Source organism: Acanthochromis polyacanthus, chromosome 17, assembly GCF_021347895.1.
Source record: "Acanthochromis polyacanthus isolate Apoly-LR-REF ecotype Palm Island chromosome 17, KAUST_Apoly_ChrSc, whole genome shotgun sequence".
NCBI classification, from domain to species: domain Eukaryota; kingdom Metazoa; phylum Chordata; class Actinopteri; family Pomacentridae; genus Acanthochromis; species Acanthochromis polyacanthus.
This window is the reverse complement of record NC_067129.1, coordinates 27,308,904-27,322,106: the sequence shown is the minus strand read 5'-3', so window position 1 is coordinate 27,322,106 and position 13,203 is coordinate 27,308,904. Positions and strand designations below refer to the sequence as shown.

Below are 13,203 nucleotides of genomic sequence, written 5' to 3'. Positions count from 1 at the left end.
AATCTGGCCTTTATGGAAGAGTGGCAAGAAGAAAGCCATTTCTCAAAGATATCCATAAAACGTCTGGTTTGAAGTTTGCCACAAGCCACCTGGGAGACACACCAAACATGTGGAAGAAGGTGCTCTGGTCAGATGAAACCAACAGGACAATGATCCAAAACATAAAGCCAAATCTACAATGGAATGGTTCACAAATAAACGTATCCAGGTGTTAGAATGGCCAAGTCAAAGTCCAGACCTGAATCCGATCCAGAATCTGTGGGCAGAGCTGAAGACTGCTGTTCACAAACGCTCTCCATCCAACCTCACTGAGCTCCAGCTGTTTTGCAACGAAGAATGGGCAAGAATTTCAGTCTCTGGATGTGCAAAACTGATAGAGACATACCCCAAGAGACTTGCAGCTGTAATTGCAGCAAAAGGTGGCGCTACAAAGTATTAATGCAAGGGGCCCAATAATATTGCACGCCCCACTTTTCAGGTTTTTATTTGTTAAAAAAGTTTAAAATATCCAATAAATTTTGTTCCACTTCACGATTGTGTCCCACTTGTTGATTCTTGACAAAAAATTAAAATTTTATATCTTTATGTTTGAAGCCTGAAATGTGGCGAAAGGTTGAAAAGTTCAAGTGGGCCGAATACTTTCACAAGGCACTGTAAATATTAATATTTTATGCTATAGAACAACTCAAGTAAATCACACACGGTCAAGCAGAAACTGTCTAAAAACTGTGATTTAAGATGAAATGATTCATCATTAACTCTATATAAAAATCAGACTCAGTCACTCGATGCTGTAAACTGATATCCTTTAACTTTTTTCATCAGCTGCTGAATCACAAAGAAACTTCTGCTGACCATCAAATGACTCAAACACTGCAGACACTAAATGGATGAACAGCTGTTTGTCCTGACTTTACAGTTAAAGTGAAGGAGCAGCTTTCATCTGTTAACACAATTTACCAAGTTTACCAGAAAAAGCTGCTGTTCTTACCTTTATGAGGAGCTTCACACGGAGACGACCTGTATCTCAACCTTCATTAAGAGGAACTGAAGCAGGAAACCACCAGTTTCCTGTCTCGGCTTAAATCAGGAAACAGCCGAGATAGACCACACCTCTGAGCAAGTTTTAAGTCTTTCAAATGACAAAACATTAAACAGTCAATATTTAAGGTTTTATCTTTCATAAAACTAATTAAAGCTCCAAGCAGCGTTGGTCGGGTCCTCACATCCTTGCTGGTCAGAGAATCCAAGCATGTCCACCAGGTGGCGCTGTGGCTGAGCGTATTTCTATAGCGGTTCTCTGACGGTTCAAGAGTGGGACTTGTGTGTGTTTTTATCAGAGGAGACGTGCTGCTGAGAACACACCGGCTCCTTCCAGCGTTAAGTGGCCGACAGGTCTGTGTTTTATATGAAGAATATATGAGGTTACATTTGTTGTCTAAATCCTATCTGGGTCTGATATACAGTTAAATGATGTCCTTTAGGTCTGGGATATCACAACCATCCCTCAGCGCAATAATGCCAGCTGTTTGGATGACATTATAAACATGACCAGTCAATACATCAGGTTTCCTTACACTGTGGGTGAACAGGCCAACATTAAACGGCAATTTGCAGCAATGTCCGGTTTCCCAAATGTAATCGGCGTAACTGACTGCACTCATGTTGCTGTAAGGGCTCCGAGTGAAAATGAATTTCTCTATGTGAACCGAAAAAATGTACATTCAATCAGTGTAGAAATTATCTGTACATCGGACATGATCATAACAAATTTAGTAGCAGGGTGGCCTGGGTCACACATGATTCATTCATCCTGACGCACAGCAGTGAAAAGACTGCAGGGGGCGCTGCGTGAAATGCCGTGGATCAGCAGCTTATTTATATACAGATACATTCATGAGTTACTTTGCATTGACCATTCATGGTAAAATGTGGGTGTGTTGTGGGCGGAATGTGAGGTGGATCCACCTGTGCAATCTTCCAGCTGGCGTGTGATTTATAAAGGGGAAATTGCGTGCCGCTGTGCTTACGCACAGTTTTATAAATCAGAATATTGTTGCATTCGCCCATTTCAGATTTTCAGCGTACACAAACTTTTAGTATGGATCCTACGCAATGTTTTATAAATGAGGCCCCTGGTATGGAAAACACCTCAAGAATGCAGGAATGTGGCAAAAGCTGCAGATGTGAACTGTTCACCATTATCTGTGACGATGGTCTCTGGGTTACCATGACGACTGAAGACAGTGGTCAAAAAGCGAATAACTTCATCAGCGGTAGCAGTATGCGAAAAAGCAAGTTCAGGCCACTTGGAATAATAGTCTGTCAATGTGATTGCAAACCTGCAGGCAGGAGCAGCTGACTCAAAGGGTCCCACAATATCAAGACCAAGTTTCTTCCACGGTCCATCTGGCAGTGCAATGGATTGCAGGGGAGCAGGGCAAATTCAGGCTGTTTTATCATTTGACTGACAAAGAACACATGAAGCAATGCAGGACTGAACTTGTGACTCTGTAAGGGTTCTGAGCTGTGGGGGTTGCTGGTTGTTTTGTTTTCTGTCTGTTTCTGTCTCTCTCCTCCTGTCTCTCTCCCTGGTGGTGCGGGGTGGAGTTGGCGTCAGCCGGCTCCACCCCGCAATTAGGGTGTCTCCTGATCCAAGCAGCTGAGATTCATTTGACAATCTACACCTCTGCCATAAAAGACCGGTTCCTGCTTCCACACCCTGCTGGAGCGTAAAATCTGCCAGTGCTGTCAGTTCTCTACCTTGCCATGTGAAGTATTCTCAGTTGTTGATTCCAGTCGCTAATTCTTGTCTGTCCTTTCTGTTCCTAGTCGGACTCAGCTGCTTGGATAAAGTTTTGTTTGCTGGACTGTTTGAAGTAACTACAGAGATCGCTGGTTCTGTTCCTGGTCTGATTCAACTGGATCCTGAAAGCCCATCTATTCGAGTACAGTTGGTTAAAGTAGAAACCTGCCCATGAAGAGACTGGCTGAGAGACCTAGCCACCGACCCACTCAGTTTCCCCCAAGCTTGGACTACTCCCAGCCGCTACACACTCGTCTGTTTCCTGCGGTTCAGAAGACCTGGTTCCCGTTCCCCTTTCCCCATATTACTACCATTAAAACCCATTAAACTGCTGCCACTCTCTCTGCGTGTTCTCTGTTGGGTTCAGCTCAAATCAGTTCCTTAACAGACTCGATGTTTGACCACCAGTAGAGGTCACGCAGGTGTTGTTTGGTAGGAAGGAAGCAAGTTTCTGTTTGTATGAGGACAAATCAGCAGGTTCTTGGGATTTATGCCACTTTCTTTCTGCTGCCCTGAGTCCAACTCTTTGTTCTCTCAGAACTTCAGAGAGCCATGGACTTGGTTGTTTTTTCTTGGCCGGTTTGGACACCAGGGGGCAGGGTTTGTCCAAAGAGGATGCCAGAGAGGAACAGAGTGTTTCAGTAGCCTCATTAACAGGAAGTGAGGAGAAGTGTGAGTGGTCAGGCATGACAGAGCTCACCTCCTCAGACAGCTGAGCTGCTGTGAGGGACTTCAGGTTTCTGCAGAAGGAGACCATCTGTGTTGGTGTCTGCAATTGCGGAAAGGCAGCCGCAAATTTTACCAAGAAATGGTGTGACAGGTGTAGTGGAGCAACTGTCACCTCTGCTATGGAGCAGTTATGAGTCAGCACCAGGTCAAGGACTTTACCAGCTTTGTGGGTGGGAGGAGATGGAGCCAGTACAAGTGCAAAAGAGGAGATGAGTGCCAAAAAGTCATGAGCCTGAGGTCTGTCAATGTGAATGTTCATGTCTGCCATGACAATCAGTGGTGTGCCATCATCAGGGATGTCAGAGAGTAACATGTCCATTTCAGAGACAAAGCCATCCAGATTACCCCCTGGTGGGCGGTACACAACCAGAATATATGCTTTGATGGGAGTAGTGACCTTTAAAGCATGATATTCAAATGTTGTGTTGTTGTTTGACGGGCGCAGTGCAGAGAAAGACCAGTTGTCTGGAATGAGCATGCCAGCACCGCCTCCTCATCCAGTAGAGCTAGGGGTGTGGCTTAGCATAGCGGACGCAGAGAGTGCAGCTGGTGTAGCTGAGTTTTCTGGGCGGATCCATGTCTCAGTCAGGGCTAGGACCTGAATGTCTGAGAGTTTCATCAGTGAACTGATGAATTCTGTCTTATTACCTGCGGACTGACAGTTCCAAAGACCAAAGGTAACCGAGTGTGGGCTGGGACCACTTTCAGAGAGAGCGGACAGGTTGTGTGGATTGCGTTTGCGGAGGACTACGCGTCTTTTCCGGTTGCCGACAATGACTGGGATGCGTGTGAGACACATTGTGCGTTAGACTGTGACAGACAGACCTTAGCGGCAGCCGGTGTTCGGTGTCCTTACTCGGTGGACTCGTGCAGGTAGACTCGCAGGTCTTTACTCTATGTGGGCTGATGCTTGAGCGTCAGCGAAAGCGCAGTCTGTGCCGTTCAGTACCTGACAGAGTCACGGCTGTTTCCTACTTCACTGAATGTGCCCAGCTAAACCGCCCCTGTCTGGTTTCATGTGGGCAATCAATAGAGGGTGTGACCCGCGTCAGCTGCCCTCACCTATTGTTGCTGAGAGAAACTGAAACTCCAGTGCTGAGCACTTAACGACCCCCAACACAAAAAACAAAATAAAGCAGTTCGAGCTTACCTGAGCTGGCTCAACCTTCTTCTGTCTAAGATTCAGTGCTAACGACATCTGTTCTCTTTAAGGTGCTGGGATTGGCCAGGTGTAATCATTGAGATGTGGAGCACCTGGGCCCGCTGCTCCTCCTCAGCTATATATACTTGCTTCCTGTGATCTGTCTTGGCTCTGGGCTTCTTTTGTTAGTGCACCTTTCAACATCTTGCATCACATCATTTCCACACAGCCATATACACACACCTTTGTTTATTTTACTTTAATTTCGGGTGGCTGTGGCTCAGGTGGTAGAGCGGGTCGTCCAACGATCGAAGGGTTGGCGGTTCAATTCCCGCTCTGACCTAGTCGTGTGCTGTTGTGTGCTTGTGCAAGACACTTTACCTGCCTTGCCTCCAGTGCTGCTCTCACACTGGTGTGTGAATGTTGGTGGTGGTCGGAGGGGCTGTAGGCGCGGATTGGCAGCCACGCTTCTGTGGATACAAATGTAGTTTACCACCACCAGAGTGAGAATGTGTGACTGAATGAATAATGGGTCCATTGTGAAGTGCTCTGAGTGCCTTGAAAAGCACTATATAAATGTAATCCATTATTATTTTTCACTATTAATTTGTAATAAATTGCTTGATTATTTTGAAAAAGCACTCCTCCTGTCCTTTTGTCATGGCCTTGGAGCCGGGTTATGACAATGAGTTTGTCTGTATCAGAAAGGGTGATGATGGGACAGAGTTTAGCAATATTTATGAGGTGGAAAAATGAAGACTTACACAGATGTTTGATGTGGTTGTTGAATGTTAGGTGAGGTCCAGTCTCACACCGAGGTTAGTAACTGCTGATGAAATGGGAATGCCTTGACCGGAAATGGTGATGGTGGTTATGAAGATGTTTGGAGCTGATAAGGGGTTCCGACAAGAAGGGCTTCAGTTTTGGAACTGTTAAGCTGGAGAAAGTTTTGGCTCATCCAGGCCTTTGTCTCCTCCAAGCAGGAGGGCAGGGTGGACACTGCTGATAGTGATGATGAAGATGACGGCAGTGATGATGAAGACAATGGTGGGGGAGCAGATGGATTTGAGACAGTCCAGAGATAAAGCTGTGTGTCATCAGCGTAACAATGGACAGAGATTCCATCCTCTTAATTCCTTTTTTTCCTCCTAATGGTTGTTGTCTCTTTGTTGTTGTTCACTGTGGTTCATTTTTCATCCAAAGTCCTGCAGCTCTACAGAAACAGCACAGGCAATATGACCCAGGTACCAATAGTTTACAAGTTCTGAAAAGACTCACAGTCTTCTAACAGTATTTTGTGTCACATTTTGATCATTTTCTTCTCAGATGAAGAGATTAAACAGAGAGTATTTTGAATCTTCAACAGATTATAACAGAGTCCTACTGACAGAAGACGTCTCTGAGTTTCTCTCCTTCTTCATGATGTTCTGGTTCCTCAGAGCTGCAGGACTTTAGATTATCATCATCTCAGGAGACTTTAATCATACATCGCTCTCTGCCACTTTCCCCACGTTCATCCAGTACGTGACCTGCCATACCAAAGACAGTAAAATCCTGGACCTACTGCATGCAAACATCAAGGATACATACAGCTCCTCACCGTTCCCCCCGCTGGGCCACTCAGATCACAATCTGGTGAGACTGCAGCCCATTTACATACCAAGGGTGAAGAAACAACCCCCCACCATAAGGTATGTGAAGAAGTGGTCTGATGAGGCCACTGAGGCGCTGCAGGACTGTTTTGAGACCACAGACTGAGAGGTACTGTGTGGTTCACACGGGGAGGACATTGATTCACTGAAAGACACTATCACGGACTACATCAACTTCTGTGCAGAGAACATCGTGTGGCGTGGTGAGGGGGAGCTCTAAGGGAAGGGGAATGGAGAATGGGGAGAAATGGCTAGGATTCACATAAATATTGCGACAACGCCACCCAGGGGAATTTCACCCCCGGGACATTCAATTCAACATGATCAACCAAGGACCATTTAAACACTGAAGGCACACAGGTTCATAATCACTTGGGCTGAGACGTGTTTCCAAAAATACAACAATTTCTTTATTAATTATGGCATTAAATATAAAAGCAAGCCACCAGTTTAAAAGAGAGAATCAGGAGTACTAAACTTAAACAATAAAGGGAGCAGGCTGGCTTACCATGGCGGCAGGCAAACAAATAACCAAAAGGAAGAAAAAGGGGGTCCAAATAATCACACCTGTGACAACACACCAACGAAAAGGGATCCGTGAACCACCACCAGGGATTAAACTGCCGCCGAGGCTCACCAAACCTGCACAAAAGAAACAGATAATTAGTACTCCTGATTTAGCAGTGCTGGTGACCAGACCAATATACACAGTAAAAACACACACGCACACTCACCCCACACAATAACTTTTAAAACACAGGTGACATATGAGGCGTGATAATCCTCATAGCCTGAGGTTTTTTACAGAAAAAGTACAATGCAGTAACTCTACACACGTTGGCGGTAAACCTAATGGAAAATACACACCAACACAGTCAAACACAGCAAGTTGTCGGCACCAATCACAGAGCTGGCAAACAGACCGAGAACAAGAGCCGCAACCAAGAGCCGGCGAAAAGAAAGAAAGAACCGAAACAGCCGAGACAGCCGAAACAGCCGAGACAGCCGAGACAGCCGAGGCAGCCGAAACAGCAGCCAGTCCAGGGAACGATGACGTCCAATGAACCACACGTCTAGCTGCAACCCGGTTAGCTGTGGCGCAGCGTAGAAGCAATGCAGGAGAAGGAGATCCAACAACAGCAGCAGCAAATAAACTGCAGCAACCACACAAAATCAGGGACCAGTTGACACATCAGATCACATAATGTGGACCGCATAGCTTACCCTGTCGTCACAGAAGCACCCACGGCACGCTGAACGGAGCGACCCGTCTCCCAGCGTCACTAAACAAAGTAAAGCAGGCTGTCACTAAATGCGCTGCACATCACATAAAAGGGAAGGGGGAAAAGCCCATTACCTGTACCAATGATATGTGCGTCCCGATTGATCACGCCAGATCCAGCCCGCTTGGCTGCAGTTACCACCACGGGGAGAGCTCAAGAGAAAGCATGAGACTGAGGTGAAACCACCCACCTGTGTATATATATGCAGCGGCGCCGGATACCACCCCGCTGTCACAGCGACGATTGAAATAGCACAGTGCCACACAGTGGCTAGGAGGGAGAAACCATCCGGCCACAATCGTACCGACCAGCAAAGTACGGTGTTTCTCCAACAACAAACCCTGGGTGACCCAGGAACTGAAGACCCTGCTGAAGGAGAAGAGGAGGGTTTTTGGATCTGGGGACAAAGAGGAGCTGAGGAGGGTACAGAAGGAGATAAAGAAGAAGATCAAGGTGGACAAGGCCAGCTACAGGACCAAGATGGAATCTCACCTGAAGAATAATAACACAAGGGAGGTCTGGAAAGACCTGAGATCCATCTCTGGTTATGGTGGAGGCCATGAGAGGGGAGCTGCAGCAGTAGACCGGGAGTGGGCCAATGAGCTGAACCGGTTCTTTAACAGGTTTGACTCTGCTCCCACCCCTCCCCCCTCTCATCAAAGCACTGACCAGCCAGCTCCTTCTTCACACCTCAGCTCTACACCACCAACAGCACCTATCCTCCACCACCCCCAGCCTCTCCATAACAGCTGATCAGGTGAGAAGTGAGCTTAAAAAGATCAAGACCAGGAAAGCTGAAGGTCCTGATGGAATCTGCTCCAGACTCCTCAGAGACTGTGCAGACCAGCTCTGTCAGGTGCTGCTGCACATCTTTAACCTGAGCCTTTGTCTGGAAAGGGTTCCTGTGTTGTGGAAGACTTCCTGCCTGGTTCCTGTCTCAAAGACCAGGAACCCCAGGGAGCCAAACCACTTCAGACCTGTGGCCCTCACTTCTCATCTGATGAAGACGATGGAGAGGATCATCCTCAGGAATCTACGCCCCCTGGTGAGCCCTAATCTGGACCCACTGCAGTTCACTTACCAGCCGAACATTGGAGTAGATGATGCAGTCGTCTACCTGCTGCACACATCGCTGACTCACCTGGAGAACACCGGCAGCACTGTGAGGGTCATGTTCTTTGACTTCTCCAGTGTTTTCAACACAATCCAGCCTTCTCTGCTCAGGGTGAAGCTTGAGGGAGTGGGAGTAGACTGTCACCTGGCTGCCTGGATCATCGACTACCTCACCAACAGACCACAGTACGTGAGGCTTCAGGACTGTGTGTCTGATGTGGTAGTTAGCAGCATGGAGGTCCACAGGGGACAGTCTGTCCTCCTTTCTCTTCACCCTGTACACGTCGGACTTCCATTATAACTCTGGGAGCTGTCACCTCCAGAAGTTCTCCGATGATACAGCCATTGTTGGGTGTGTGTCTGATGGGGACGAGCTGGAGTACAGGACAGTCATCTCTGACTTTGTTGACTGGTGTGAGCGAAACCATCTGCAGCTCAACTCCAGTAAGATGTAGGAGGTGATTATCGACTTCTGTAGGAGGAGGACACCTCAGACTGCACCAGTGAACATCCAGGGTTTGGATATTGAGATGGTGGACTCCAACCTTCGGCCAAGATACTAGCAGACTTGACAAAAATGCAGAAAGCGCATCAGACGCATACCAATATAACCCAGAGATGCAGCGACCACGTCAGAACATACATGCAAGAGTGAACGGAAGGAGCTCGCCTGCCATCATCTCATGGCAGTCACGTGGATCCAACACACCCGTGCCACACCATGCTGCTGATGCGGTACTCGTGCTCCAGGAAGAGTTGAGGATGCATGTGCAAAATGTGCAGTCCTCTCCCAGATATAACTTGGTGCGGCCGCCCAGTAATCAAGGTGCAATAGGATGATTGCTCCCAGCCCAGCTGCATTCAATGACCGGGGAGCAATTGAAAACTACTGGGTGTTCACCTCAACAATAAACTGGACTGGTCACACAACACAGAGGTCCTGTACAAGAAGGGCCAAAGTCGTCTCCACCTGCTGAGGAGACTTAGGTCCTTTGGAGTGTGCAGGACTCTGCTCCGGACATTCTATGACTCTGTGGTAGTGTCTGCTGTTTTCCATGCAGTGGTCTGCTGGGGAGCAGGGAGCTCTGAAAGGGACAGAAAGAGACTGAACAGACTGGTCAGGAGGGCCGGTTCTGTCCTGGACTGTTCCCCGGAGGAGGATGTTGGCAAAGCTCACATCCATCATGCACAACCCCTCTCACCCACTGCATGACACTGTGGAGTCTCAAAGTAGCTTTTTCAGCAGCAGACTGAGACACCTATCCTGCAAGAAGGAGCGCTATCGCAACTCATTCATTTCATCTGCTATAAGACTTTATAACATCAGCATCACTGGCTGATGTTAACATAAACACATGAGCACAATTCCTTGCACTGCTGTCATTTTCTGCACTTTTACATTTTATTCCACGCCACTTTTTGCTGAAGTAATTTATTATAGTTTATTTATTAATTTTCAACCTTTATCTTGTATATATTGTATATATTTTTATTATTATAATTATTAAATTTACCGTTTATTGCTAGCCTAGCCACGCTAGACCCATGTTTCTGAAGGCACAAGGGTCTAGGGCCGTTCGACAGGGAGGGAGGCGGGCTAAAAGGTTGTCTTTCAAATCTCTCTGCAGCAATTGGGTAGGTATACAACCAATCAGCGCAACGAATAGGCTGACGGAGTTCCTAGAGCGCCGGCGGATTGTGGCTAAGTCCCATTAGCTTCCCAACCACCGGAGCCAACTGGTATATTAAGGATTTGCCATATTCCCTCAGCATAAGTCCAAATACGTCTTTCTTCTCAATGAAACACTTCAGTGCCGTCCTTTGTTTATATTTCAAGTTGAATTTTAGCTTCAAATCTTTAAGGGCTGTGGCCAAAGCCGAGTCGAAAGATAACTGTTTATTGTGCGCCGGTTGTTTCTGTCAGAATCGTCGCACCTCTGTCATCACTTAGTTACGCCCGCCTTCTGACTCTACACTTCATGGTGATTCGTCCGGCCAGTTTTAGGAGCATCCAACCTCGAGCCTTATGGAGGGTAACTAGACCCACCCTGGCAGAGAATTAAATTTGTTGCCGTGGGTTGTCTAGTGCGGCTAGGCTAGTTTATTGCTGCTGTGACACGGTAAATTTCCCTGACATGGGGAGTAATAAAGGATTTTCTTATCATATCTTATCTTAAAATGAACCACAGTCAGGAAAAACTGAAAGATGTAAGATTTATCATCATTCTCCTGCAGCTCGACTGGAAGAGGAGCAGCGAGAGAAGGAGCGACGGGAAAAGGAGGAGGAGAGGAAGAGGAGAGAAGGAGGAGAGAGGAGGAGGACAGGAGGAGGAGAGAGGAGGAGGAGAGGAGGAGGAGAGGAGGCGTCAGGCCCAGCTGGAGCGAGAGAGGAGGATCCAGCAGCAGATCGATGAGGAGAACCAGGCCTCCCGCCAAAACCTGACCCAGGCCTACCTGGACCTGCAGGAGGAGCAGAACCTCAGAACTCGGAGGTTCCACCAGGAGCAGACGATGGTCCTGCACCAGGTGGTGGAAGATCACACCGCTGAGATCCAGCGGGACGAGGTACGCTCCTTATTTATTACGATAACACATCACCGAGGGCAGAGAGTAGTCGTATCTGTTCAAGAGTTCAGTAGATGTTCAAAATGTCTTCCAGAACCAAAAAAGCCCCAAAGAAACAAAAACATCCTGTCTGATGAATTTTCCTTCTACTGAAGCTCTTAGGATCAGGACAGGATTTGTCATTCAAGATGGCGCCGGTGTTTTTGGCCGCTTGCCTGTTGCTCTCCGTTTGGTTGGTATTTGTTGTGTTTCTGGTCCTTGGCACTGGACGGGTTGAGTCTCTGCTGACGTATGATCAACAAACCTTGTTGGAACTGCGACATAAAGTCGGATTTGTGATTAATTTTAATAATGGTGGCCACAAAGCTTTGCCCCTGCCTTTACGGGGAATCTGGCTTACCTGCTCCGGACACCAAACCTACCTCCTCCACGGAAGCGTAAACGCGGTGTTCTGCGTGTGAGGTTCAAGGCCTACCTGGTGACCACGTCCTCAGTGTCGTTTGCTTTCTGGCTGGACAAGATGAGGGATGTTGCTTTCCTTCAGCGTGCCCCAGTGCTTCCTGGAACCCGTCGCCTGCATGGATGAGAGATTCCTGCAGTGCCGCCCCTGCTCTTCTCGGCTTCGCCGGCGCGGATTTAACCTCAAGAGCCTGGCACCCGAATCTCCGATCTACCTGTCGCTCCCCCCACCAGGATTGGACTGATGAATGCCAGATCACTGGCAAACAAAACTTTTTTTCTGAGGGACTTCTTTTGCTCCCAGAGCCTGGACTTCCTCTGTGTGACAGAGACCTGGATCAGCGATGGTGAGTGCAGTGCCCTCATTGATCTGATCCCAGACAGCTGCTCTTTCTTTAACTCCCCGTGGACGTTGGGCTGTGGAGGAGGAACGGTCACTGTTTTTAATAATAAGTTTAAATGCAGGCAGCGTGCCGTTCCTTCGTCTTTCTCCAGCTTTGAGGTGTTGTTATTTGAGGTTGGCCGGTCGGACCCAGTGCTGTGCGCAGTCATCTATCGGCCTCCCAAGTACAATAAGGACTTTTTAAAGAGCTTCCGTGACTTTCTGACTGGAATCATCCCCAACTATGATCGTGTCCTAATTGTTGGTTATTTTAATATCCATGTGTGCTGTCCTGATAAGCCGCTGGTGACGGACTTTTTAAGTTTTATTGACTCTTTTAATGTGGTTCAGTGTGTGTCGGGTCCCACATATGAACACGGACACACGTTGGACTTGGGTCTATCTCATGGACTGTCTGTATTGAATACTGAGATCTGTGATAAAGTATTCTCTGATCATACACCTGTGATTTTTAATGTCGGCTTTTCAAGTGTTGTACTTAAATCTAGCGCTCCTGCTTGGCACTGTTGGGTCTTTAACTCCCTCTCTGCCGGCCGGTTCTCTGCTGCTTTTAATCTGCTGTGCATCCCCTCTAGTCTATCCTCTATGGATACAGAAGAACTCAGCTCATGGTTTCATTCTACCTGTCAGGGTATTTTGAACTCTGTGGCTCCTTTAAAGACTGCACATCGTAGAGCAAAATTGGAGCCCTGTTTCAACGACGCAACTAGAGCAGCCAGGAAGTAGTGTCGTAGAGCCGAGCGCAGGTGGAGGAAGAACAAGCTGCAAGTGTCGTTTTTAATTTTGAAAGACTGCTGGAGAGACTATCAGACTGTGGTTAAGGAAGCCAAAAGGACTCACTTAGCTGGAGTCATTGAGTCAAACCGTTGGAACCCTCGAGTTTTATTTAATACCATTGACTTTGTTTTAAATGTTCCCAAGCCTGTTTGCCAGGAAGCATCCATGGAACTGTGCATCAACTTTCAGGAGTTTTTATTGATAAAGTTGTTAGCACAAGGGCTCTGATCTCAGCTCCTGCCATTGACCCCTCTGACTCTGTCTGTTGCCCAGCT

At 47.4% G+C, this 13,203-nt stretch overlaps 1 protein-coding gene across 9 annotated transcripts in view; it reads right to left on the bottom strand.

Annotated features, from left to right (window-relative positions):
• Window positions 1-1,053, bottom strand: part of LOC110972524 (NACHT, LRR and PYD domains-containing protein 3-like) — a 33,779-nt gene extending 32,726 nt beyond the window's left edge. For all 9 annotated transcript variants that reach the window (XM_051937952.1, XM_051937953.1, XM_051937955.1 and 6 more), the window contains exon 1: window positions 992-1,053. The gene's annotated coding sequence lies outside the window, so the exon portion shown is untranslated. The remainder of the gene's footprint in view (window positions 1-991) is intronic.
• Window positions 1,054-13,203: the final 12,150 nt, after the last annotated feature.